Genomic DNA, 12767 nt, shown 5'->3' with positions numbered 1-12767 from the left:
GTTGAACGACTTCCCACATCATACTATATTATAAATGTGAAGACACTAAGTCAAAGTTAAAAGACTAAAATGACCATATAAAGCTGAATGGCTATTTTGCCCTTCAATTGAACATTACTTCTATAATATAGATATACAAAATTGTAAAACTACTTCATAATAAATACGACACTATCAAGAATCATAAAAATAATGGAATTAACCTCTTCTGCTACCGATCATTGTTAGACGTTTAACTTATAACATGGATTATAACATGTTAAGTGAATTCAAATTATAGTGCAAATGAAGAGACACTAATATAATTATCTATCTCATTATGTTCTTGGTCGAAAACGATTTCAAGTGTGTCCCTTTAGCTTGTGGGAGTATGTCCTCAAGATGGATTCCTTATGATAAATATTATAATGATTCAAGTTTTTAAAATATTAGTGAATTTTAATTTATTTGAATACTTTATTATGCATTTATTTTATTAAATATGCTCATTTTAGTTCAACAAATATTGGGCATGTTATGATGCTCTACAAAATAGTCCATATTCATTTTGACCTTTTCTATCAATTAATTTAAAAATCACTACTTAACATTTTAAAATTTTATATGTACTTTTAAATTCATTGTTTTGGCATGCAATTTTGCTATTACTTTTTCCATTGTCAAGTTAGCCAAACAAGATCAGTATACATCATTTAAAATTTTTGTATGTTGTTAGTTAAGTTTTATTTGATAACTCAAACATATATTTTTTTATGTGAAATTTAAATCTTATGTACTTATTGAAAAAGAGTACACGCGCGACGCGCGTGCCTAAAAATTAGTAGAACTTAAACTCATTAATTATAACATTGGATTAACCATAGGAAAAAGGATAGTATGTGTAAAAACGTAGAAAAGGGGACTAAAAGTGGGAACAATTTAAGTCAAAAGTTGATTTACAAATCTACCCATGAAAGGTTGAGTGTTAATTTTGCCCTTACAATCAAACACTATTCTATAGAATTTTTGTACAAAAAGATAAAAATATGGGTGATGCTAAACGGCCCAACTGCTGTGATCCAACTCTGGCCACACGCGTGAAAAGACATCAAAGACCCCCTAACTAATTAGCCTACATTTTTCCTCCAAAACACAAAATTAAATCCCAAGCCTTGAAGTATGCGAAAACTAAATGTAGCCAGCTGAAGAGTCTCTTGCATTATATTTGTATTTTCATTGTATTTATGTGTATTTTGTACAAATTATACAATTTAGTGTTTTTAACAAATTATTGTATTTTCTTCCTTTCCTAAAAACAAATAAGGTATACGATTTTGTATACTTCCTCCTTACCAAACCAAGTCAAGCGGACATTTTCTCCTTCTCTAAAAATGGATTCAAACCAAGAAAATTTGGCGGTGTTATATTCATATGAATCCAAATGAACATAACACAAATACAACAACCATGAATATCAACCAAGATAATAGGTTTGATCGAGTTAGGGACGAGTTGTACAGATCTTTAGGGATGACATCGGACGATAGTTTGTTGAATGAATACGAATGGGTCGATGTTGATTCTCACGGCAGTTTCAACAATGCTGTGCACTTAGATGATGATGAAGGAGCCGATGGAGAATATCACGGAGAAGCTTACGATGACGAGGAGCAGGTTTTAGGAAATGAGTTAGAGTTATGTGATGTTGATCGGGAAATTTGTTAAAAACACTACTTATCCCAGAACCTCAGAACTCCACAAACGACCATTTCCACACCCAAACACCAGGCCACCATAATAATCCTATCTACGTGGAGACCATGCCACACTCCACCCAACCTATCTCATACACACCTGAGTCTGATGAAAAGGATCTGCTTATCAGGAACTTGGCCGAGGAACTTAAGAAACTGACCAGCCGGATTCAGGGCGTCGAGGGAAGCAAAGGGATCGAGGGGCTGAACTATGAAGACTTTTGCATACAGCCTGATGTCGAATTGCCTGAGGGGTACAAACCTCCTAAGTTCGAAATGTTTGATGGTACGAGTGATCCAAGGGTCCATCTGAGGACCTATTGCGACAAGCTGGTTGGAGTAGGGAAGGATGAAAGGATCCGCATGAAGCTTTTCATGAGGAGTTTGAAAGGAGATGCATTGTCTTGGTACATCAGCCAAGATCCTAAGAAATGGTCAAGCTGGGTGAGCATGGCATCTGACTTTATGGACAGATTCAGATTTAATACAGAGAACGCACCAGACGTGTTCTATATCCAGAATTTGAAGAAGAAGCCCACGGAGACATTTCGCGAGTATGCTACTCGCTGGAGGTCCGAAGCTGCTAAGGTCAGACTCGCCTTATAAGAGGAGCAAATGAATAAGTTCTTTGTCCGGGCTCAGGACCCGCAGTACTATGAACGATTGATGATGATTGAGAACCACAAGTTCTCCGACATTATCAAATTAGGTAAAATGATTAAAGAGGGTATTAAAAGTGGTATGGTCACAAATTTCGAAGCCTTGCAAGCTACGAATAAGGCTTTACAGTCCGGTGGTATGTCCAAGAAAAGGGACGTGGGGGTCGTGATGGTTGCACAAAGGACCAAGTTGTCACGACCCAAACCGATGGGCCGCGACGGGCACCCGATACCTTACTCAACCGAGTACCAACGTAACATATTTTTCTTATTACATCATCATATACACATCACATACGGGCCTAATAGGCCAACATGATCCTTTATAAACTCAAAACATAGGCCGACAAGGCCGTACAATCTTTTATGTACACGACATATGTCTACAAGCCTCTAAGAGTACATAAATATCATAAAGGTCGGGACAGAGTCCGTCCGTACAAAACATTAGACGTCTAAATCATACTAACCAAACGAGCAACTCCGAAGCAAATGGAGCGCACCAACATCTTCCGCTGAGCTGATAGCCTACTTGGAGGGCTCTCGACCTGTCTATCAGGACCTGCGAGCATGAAACACAGTATCCCCAGGCAAAAGGGACGTTAGTACGAATAATGTACCGAGCATGTAAGGCACATAAATAAATACATAAGAGACATGGAAGAAATATAGAGTACATGACTCAACCTTCAAGTCTAAATAACTTTGTAAATCATAAATTACTTTTAGCGTCATGTATATGCATATGAATGTCATGTCGTGCATAGGTACATGTTTCATAACATCATCAGCCTCTGAGGGGATCCCATCATATCATATCGGCCACTGTGGGCAAAATCATCATCGTATACCAGCTGATCAGGTGGTGGTGCGTATATAACGCCATAACCATTCCCATATCCCATATACATATATATACATACATATATACGCGTATATAACGCCGTTTGAATCATATTTCAGCCACTGTGGGCAACATCATCATCATATACCAGCTGATTAGATGGTGGTGTGTATATAACGTTGTAACCTTTTCCCATATCCCATATACATATATTTACATATATACGCGTATATAACGCCATCTGGTCATGGGTCAATGCACATGTATGAAATGCATGAAAAATATGTAATAATCTCAATATTCCTTCCGGATAAATTTTTCCAACTGCGTATTATTCTGAGACCCACGAGCAGAAGATAATATATTATGACACATGGAAATTCAAGAACATAGATATCTCTAATACTTCTATGAATAGAGTCATTTATGGAATTTGTGCATTTGCACGTTTCGTTCGTATCGTATGGATCATGCCAAAGGAAAGAAGGGATAGCCTTAACATACCTGGAGTAGGAACAACTCCGTATAATTATCACGTTGGAAACCTTTGTGGATTGAATTTAGAACCCAAAAATTGGATTTAAGCTTCTGCGTTTTTTGAACTTGCAGAACGAAGTTTGGCTTAAATGCCAATTTAATGAATTGAGGAGTGAGGCTTGGACGTTGAAAATGCTTCTGCTTTTCACTTGAACAGGATGTAACAATTTGAGATTTACTCTTTAAAATGAGATGTGTATCTCCTTTGATTTGATAAAGCTTACAATAAAGTCTTGGTAAGACTTTGATATTTAACTCTTGACTCATGTAAAACATGATCAATGACTCAAGTTATACAAAAGGAGGGGCTGCCACGTTCCTTCTGGGGGTAATTGATTAAATTTTTGTCTGCTTATTAGTTAACTGGGTAATGTTCTGTTACCCGGTAATTAATCAATTACCTGCATAATTTAAAAATTATCCCGAATCACTTAAAATATTACTCACTTTTCACATACCTTATACACCTTTCTATCATGGCCATGTAGTACCTTGTATGGCACTAGTCCATAAATACCGGATATTTTAGCTCGGGCCGTATTTTATCCCAAAATGCCAAACTTTGACAAATTCGTTTTTCTTAGACTTGCTCCCCCTTTCACCTTCATGAATTTACTAATCACTTATGAAATAGCATAATCCTTATAATCCCCAAATAATCTTTTCCTTGGACTGATGTCAATTACCTTACGACAAATACAACGTAAAATACTGCAGGGTGCAACGTCGTCGTAACTTATTATTGCAAAGCACAACATCATCGTAATGTAATACTACAGGGTGCAACAATGTCGTAACTTATTACTGCGAAGCGTAATATCAGCGTAATGTAATACTGTCGGGTACAACACTGTCGTAACTTAATACAGCAGTACGTAACATCAATCGTAATATATTACTGCAGAGGGTAACACCATCGTAACATATTGCTGCAGAGCATAACATCTTCGTAATATAATAAAACGGGACGTAATATTGACGTAATATTGCGGGGCGTAACACAAGTCTCCTCTCAAATACCAAACTTACCCAACAGCTCCACTCACATACTAGCCAACCCCAAATTACCAAGCACCCTCACCTTCGTACCAAGCTCCGCTACCAACTTATCAATTATCTCCACCTCCTACATATCAACCTACTTCACCCAGATACTCCCAACCCGCTCATGTCTACCACACTTATAATTCTCAACCATCCCATTATCAATCACCCCCTGCACGCCAAAACTTCCCTAGACCTCGACCTAATTTTGATCGCAGACCTCCAAAATAATATACCGCCATTGCTGAAACCATCGACCAGCTGTATGAGAAGCTCAAAGCTGCTGGTTATGTCACCCCCATCCCTGCTACAACCCCTGAGAATCCTTCTCAATGGGTTAACCCAAACAAGTCCTGTGCATACCACTCCGGCATGAAAGGTCACACCATCGATGAATGCCGCTCTTTGAAAGACAAGATACAGTCTTTTATTGATAACAAGATCATTGTGGCAAAGGAACCCGCTCCAAACGTCCGCAACAATCCTCTGCCAGACCATAAGGGTGGAGGTATCCACATGATTGAAGTAGAAGATGACTGGGATCCCGAGGGATCAATCGGGTTGATCGCAGAAGGTGATGACCCAAAGAAACTGGCAATTACTCTAAATCCAATCATAGTCCAGATCCAACCGTCCGAGGACGCTGAGGTGAATATGTCTATACCTCTTGAGTTTGAAGCAGCGCAACCCGCAAAGACACTGGTACCAATTGAGGTTGAATTCATGTCTCCGACAAATGTACCCGCACCATTTGAGGTTGCAGTCTTGCCACCCAAGGCACATGTTCCATTCGAAGTGAGGATAGCCGTGCCGATCCTAGTGGCGATGTCAACCACGCCACCCTTCTATACAAATGCTGTACCCTGGGACTATACATCCGAGGCGAGAAGGAAGGGCAAGGTCAGGACTGAAGAAACTGTCGCAGCACAGGGTATGACAAGAACTGGTAATGTCTATACCCCTGAACATCTAGCTAATCAAGCAAGCAGGCTTCCAATAGGCCACCCCTCATTGAGACAGGTCCGGACGACCTTTGGAGGAAAGTACAAGCCAAGGAGTATTCGGTCATCGACCAGTTGAACAAGAGGCCAGCACAAATATCCATTCTCTCTTTGCTGCAAAATTCTGAGACGCACAGGAGTGCTTTGTTGAAGGTGCTGAATGAAGCATACATACCAAATAACATCACTAGCGGGGAAATGGCTAATATGGTAGGACAAGTGCTGGAAAGCCATAAGATCACCTTTCATGAGGACGAGTTGCCACCTGAAGGGCTGGGGCACAACAAAGCACTGCACATCACCGTGCAATGCGAAGATCATTTCATCACCAGAATTCTGATCAATGGAGGGTCCAGTCTTAACATTTGTCCGCTGATAATGCTCAAGAAGTTGGGTAAATGGCTACATAAGATAAAAGATGGAGCAATCAATGTGAAATATTTCGATGGTTCTCAGAGGTCCACCATTGGTGAGATTAGACTATGCCTGCAGATGGGACCAACCTGGTTCGAGGTCGATTTCCAGGTAATAGATGTACCAGCGTCTTACAACTTGCTGCTGGGACGGCCATGGATCCATGCTACTGGGGCCGTACCGTCAACTCTGCATCAGGCAGTAAAGTTCGAATGGAATCACCAGGAAGTGATCATTCACGGTGACGGTAGCAACCCTATATACAGTCGCCAGACTATTCCGGCGATCGAGGGGAAAAGGAAGCTGGGTGGAGAAGCTTACCACCACATTGAACGGGTCAATGCTATCGACAAAGACAAATGGTGGGATAGCAAAATCGAGAGTATAATGAGTTGGAGTGGGTACGAGCCTGGCAAAGGGCTCGGCAAGAACCTCCACGGAATCTCTAAACCCATAAAACTCAAGAAACATGGCACCACCTTCGGTTTGGGATATGAATACACCTGGGAANATCCAAACACCCAACCCCTTATTCCCCACTAAAACCCACGACCCAAACCCCTTTCTCTCCATATTCTCTCCACAATTTCCCTCTCTTCTTCTTCCTCCCCAAGCCCTAACCCCAATTTTTCACCAAAATTCTCCTTCTTCAACTCTCTCATCTCATCTACAAGGTAAGCTTTCTTCTATTCTCTTCTCTTTTCTTCAAATAGTTAGTGTAAATTAGTTTCTTAACCCTAGATTTTGTTGTAATATATAAATTGTATCTTTTTCTTTGTTTTCTCTTTTTATTTGATTATTTTAGCCATGGTGGATGCTTAGATGTTGGGTTTCATGATGATTAACTTGTGGGGAGGGTTTTGTAATGTTTTTGAGACCTAACTATAATTTTTAGGGCAAAGTGTGGTGGTTGGGCCTCTATGGCCGAAAATTTGGAATTGTTGTAATTCTTGGAGCACTTTGTGCTCATTGTAATTGGTTGTGGTGGTGGTGGTTGAAATATTTCACTGATGAAAGGTTGGGTATGGCATAGTAGGAGAGGTTGACATGTTGATGGGGGTGTGAAGTAATCGTAGTATGGGTTGGCTAATTGGGGCCACTTAGCAATAGGGTGTTTTGGCATTGTTGGCCAATGATAACTGTTTAGTGCTAGCGGGTGGCGAAGACTGAGTAACCATTCGCATGGCCCAGTTTAGGATGTATTTGATAGTTTCCCTATCTTGTTGAAGGTATTATGGCACGAAAGAGGCACAAAGGTTCGGCTAGTACTTCCCAGGGGCCCACATATGATGAAACTAGGTTCCAGTCTCCGAGGGCTGAGGATGCATTCCATGCGAAAGCCACAAAGACCTTCGTCCAGGAGATTGCTGTGGATAGGGCTGCCCTCCGCATGGAAAGCCCAGCCATGTATGAAGAGATACGGCGGAGGAGATGGAATTTTTGTTTGAGGAGCCCGAAACAGTGAATCCAATGCTAGTCCGGGAATTCAATGCAAATTGCACGGAGTATTTTAGCCGGGAGGTAATTGTGCGTGGAAAGGTGGTGGATGCTTCCATTCCTAAGATTCGGCAGGTTTTGCAGTTGCCCCAATTCAGTAGGTGATGTTGATCATTACCACGACGCTCATGGGGTTAATTGGGATACCTTGATTGAAGCAATCTGCCAGAATGGCCAACCAACTTGGATACAGGAAAACATCACCCTCCACTCCAAGTCCTTCACTCACGAGGCCAAGTGCTGGTTCAATATCATTTGCAGCCACTTCCTGCCCACAAGCAACTCTACCGATGTCAACCACCTAAGGGCTCTACTGGTATGGTGCTTTGTCACAAAGCGTGACTTTGATGCGGCGCGGCTCATTGGTGATGAAATGATCCTCCGATCCTCGCTGCAGTCTAAGGGGTTTTATTTCCCCTCATTGGTGGCTAGATTGTGTTTGCTCAAGGGCGTTCCCACTCTGCCTACTGATGGCACATTGCCCGCAAGGATATCCTTTGGAACTTCTAGGATCAACGTGGGCAGAGATGCGCCCACTAACATAGATATTGATGATGAGGAGGAAGCCCAAGCACCAATGGCACCTTCCAGGAGGTCATATGATGGAGCTGGATCTTCCCGGCGTCCCCACACTGGAGCCGGACTCTCTAGATCACAATCGACCCGGCCTATGCTACGTTCAGTGGAGGAGGAGCTCGAGGACCTTCGTACCTCGGTGGATGGCCTGCATGTGAGGATGGATGCTATGTCTCAGCGCCATGCCAGGTCTGAGAACCGCATGATGGCGTGGTTCCGTGCATTGGGACGAGCTTGTCATGTGGACCCTAGCACGGTCTCCGACTCCGAGTGATACTCAGGGAAGTCTTCTTACCCTACTTCTCTTTATTTTTGTATGACATGGGGACATGCCATGATTATAAGTGTGGGGTGGGAGACTTGTTGTTGTGATGTGTTGTATTGTACATATTAAACATGTTGTAATTTTATAACTGACTTGGCCCAACGACGGACACTTGTCGACGGGTGTCTTGAGGGTCAAAGTCGGTTGTTAAGGGGTAAAGGACTCTTCCTGAGGACGGACCACTTGGACAGTACTCTTGAGGGAAGTAGTCCATGTAGATATTTTTTTTTTAATTTTATTTATTTTATTTTATTTTCTTCTTTTAGGTAATGTAGTAATTCCCCCTTGGTTTTTCTATGACCACGGTTCTTTTCCAAGGGCTTTTTCTTGAACCGGGTTAGGTAGATTTTTTTTAGGACTCTGAAGACTCTCTTAGATTAGGAGGGGTAAGGGCAGAAATCCACCCTTTTGATGTATACACCTGCTAACAACTAAACGAACTTGAGAGTGCGACGTCTAGGCTCATGTGTAGACTCATAAATTGTGCCTTAATTGTGTACACCTTGTCTTGCTTGAATGCTCATGTGAGTGTGTTGACCAACTAGTTCGGAATGAGTTACTTGCCAAGTGTGTGTGAGAATTACCCACATTCTGTGCTTGCATGTGATACCTAGAACTTGCCCTGTGTGTTTGCAAAGCGAAATAGTAGTTTTGTTCAGTCTTGGAAGTGATATAGGCATTTCTTGTTGAGCCATATATACATATTTTACCCACCGAATTGTTATGAATCTTAGTTAACCCCTTTGAGCCTGTAATCCTGTTTCTTTGGCAACCACATTACAAGCCTTACCCATTTGTTTGAATTAACCATCTATTTGAACCTTTTCACTTCTCATGAGCACTTGAATGTTATGAACTTTGTAAAAGTTAAAGTGTGGGGTGGTTGGTTTGGCTTTTGAGTGGAACTAATTGAATAAGGAGAAAGGTGCAATGTGTTGAAAAAGGAAGAGCCACTTAGATTGTTAAAAAAAAATCCTTGATAAGTGGTGGCTNGAATTCTGATCAATGGAGGGTCCAGTCTTAACATTTGTCCGCTGATAATGCTCAAGAAGTTGGGTAAATGGCTACATAAGATAAAAGATGGAGCAATCAATGTGAAATATTTCGATGGTTCTCAGAGGTCCACCATTGGTGAGATTAGACTATGCCTGCAGATGGGACCAACCTGGTTCGAGGTCGATTTCCAGGTAATAGATGTACCAGCGTCTTACAACTTGCTGCTGGGACGGCCATGGATCCATGCTACTGGGGCCGTACCGTCAACTCTGCATCAGGCAGTAAAGTTCGAATGGAATCACCAGGAAGTGATCATTCACGGTGACGGTAGCAACCCTATATACAGTCGCCAGACTATTCCGGCGATCGAGGGGAAAAGGAAGCTGGGTGGAGAAGCTTACCACCACATTGAACGGGTCAATGCTATCGACAAAGACAAATGGTGGGATAGCAAAATCGAGAGTATAATGAGTTGGAGTGGGTACGAGCCTGGCAAAGGGCTCGGCAAGAACCTCCACGGAATCTCTAAACCCATAAAACTCAAGAAACATGGCACCACCTTCGGTTTGGGATATGAATACACCTGGGAAGAATTCAATAGCTGGTCGCCACCATGGCGCGGTCCCTACTACCCACTAGAGTAGCCAATACCGCATCTGGAGCAGAACTTCCAACAGGCCGACATTATTTACGGGTCAGATGAAGAAGAAACACTTGCAGCAGTGAGGAACTTGTTTCTAGGGGACGGTGATATGGACTGTTGCGTTATTCTCGAGGAGGAGGGGGAGGAAGGCCCTTCTATACATGCTGTGAGCAGAGGGGCACATCTCAAGAATTGGACCATCAAGACAACCAAAGCCCGACGAGCCTCGGGGTAGCAAGGCTAAAACAAGCACTATTCACTGTTTTATTTACTAAATGATTTTCTTTTCGCATTTTTCAATTCCCGCAATAAGATCTTCATCAAAAGCATTTTTTGATCTTTTTTCTTATGAATCAATATTTATTGCTATCGTTTTCTCTCATTACTTTACCTATACAACATTACTATTACTTGTCTTGATGAACCAATGACTGTTACATACAATGAGACAACGTAACAAACGGACATTGATTCAGAGGAAGATAACATACCTGAAGAGATTGTCAAAGAAGTTGAGAATTTTGAGAACAGACCTAAGTCCAACCTGGACGAGACCGAAATTGTCAACCTGGGAGATTCAGAAAACGTCAAGGAAATGCGAATCAACATTCACCTGTCGCCATCAGAGAAGAAAGAATACACAGAATTTCTAAAGGAGTATGAGGACATATCGCCTGGTCGTATAATGACATGACTGGTCTGAGTACGTCTATTGTGGCTCACAAATTGCCAACCAATCCAATGTGTCCGCCGATAAAGCAAAAGCTCAGGAAGTTCAAGCCTGATATGAGCTTGAAAATCAAGGAAGAAGTCACCAAGCAGATCAACGCTAAGGTTCTCAGGGTAGTAGAATACCCGACGTGGTTAGCCAACATTAAGCCAGTGCCAAAGAAGGATGGGAAAGTCAGAGTCTGTGTCGACTACCGGGATCTCAACCGGGCCAATCCGAAAGATGACTTCCCTTTGCCAAATATACACATCCTGATTGACAATTGCGCCAAGCATGAGCTACAACCATTCGTAGATTGCTTCACTGGTTATCATCAGATCTGGATGGATGAGGAAGATGTTGAGAAAACGACTTTCATTACACCGTGGGGAGTGTACTGTTACAAGATGATGCCATTCGGCCTGAAGAATGCAGGGGCCACCTACATGAGGGCCATGACTACCATCTTCCATGATATGATACACAAGGAGATCGAGGTATATATGGATGATGTTATTATCAAGTCCAAGAAGGCCACTGACCACATAGAAGATCTGAGGAAGTTCTTCAATAGACTGCGGAAATAAAACCTGAAATTAAACCCCGCGAAGTGTGCATTTGGGGTTCCTGCTGGGAAATTGCTTGGGTTTATTGTGAGCCGCCGAGGAATAGAACTGGATCTATCGAAGGTCAAAGCCATTCAAGAACTACCACCGCCAAGGAACAAGAAATATGTGATGAGTTTCTTGGGAAGGCTTAACTACATCAGCTGATTCATAGCACAGTCTACAGTTATCTGTGAGCCGATCTTCAAGATGTTAAAGAAGGACGCCACCACCAAATGGACCAATGATTGCCAAAAGGCCTTCGACAAAATCAAGGAGTACCTGTCAACACCACCAGTCTTAGTCCCGCTTGAGCCAGGTAGACCCTTATTACTCTACCTTGCAGTGTTAGATGGAGCTTTCGGCTACGTTATGGGGCGACACGATGAAACAGGAAGGAAGGAGCAAGCCATTTATTATCTCAGCAAGAAGTTCACCCTGTACGAGGTCCGGTATTCTCTATTGGAACACACCTGTTGTGCTTTGACTTGGGTAGCTCAGAAGCTGAGACATTACTTCTGTGCCTATACTACATATCTCATATCGAGAATGGATCCCTTAAAGTATATCTTTCAGAAGCCCATGCCCACTGGGAAGCTAGCCAAGTGGCAAATCCTGTTGAGTGAGTTCGACATTGTTTACGTAACTCAGAAAGCGGTCAAGGGACAGGCACTGGTAGACCACCTTGCTGAAAACCCCGCGGATGGAGAATACGAACCCTTGAAAACGTATTTTCCTGATGAAGAGGTATCATTCATAGGAGAAGACATTGCGGAATCCTATGACGGTTGGAGAATGTTCTTCGATGGAGCAGCGAACTTCAAAGGAGTTGGCATTGGAGCAGTCCTAATATCAGAAACAGGTCAGCATTATCCGGTGTCTGCCAAACTCAGGTTCCCCTGCACCAACAATATGGCCGAGTATGAAGCCTGCATCTTAGGACTCAAAATGGCCATTGACATGAACGTTTAAGAGCTGCTAGTGATTGCAGATTCAGACTTACTTATACATCTGGTACGAGGAGAATGGGCAACCAAGAATTCCAAGATACTCCCGTATCTGCACCACGTAGAGGAATTGAGAAAGAGGTTCACGAAGACGGAATTCCAACATGTTCCCAGAATCCAGAATGAGTTCGCCGATGCATTGGCTACCCTATCATCTATGATACATCATCCAGACAA

The sequence above is a fragment of the Nicotiana attenuata genome, unplaced genomic scaffold (genome assembly GCF_001879085.1).
Source record: "Nicotiana attenuata strain UT unplaced genomic scaffold, NIATTr2, whole genome shotgun sequence".
NCBI lineage: Eukaryota > Viridiplantae > Streptophyta > Magnoliopsida > Solanales > Solanaceae > Nicotiana > Nicotiana attenuata.
This window is presented reverse-complemented; position numbering follows the sequence as displayed.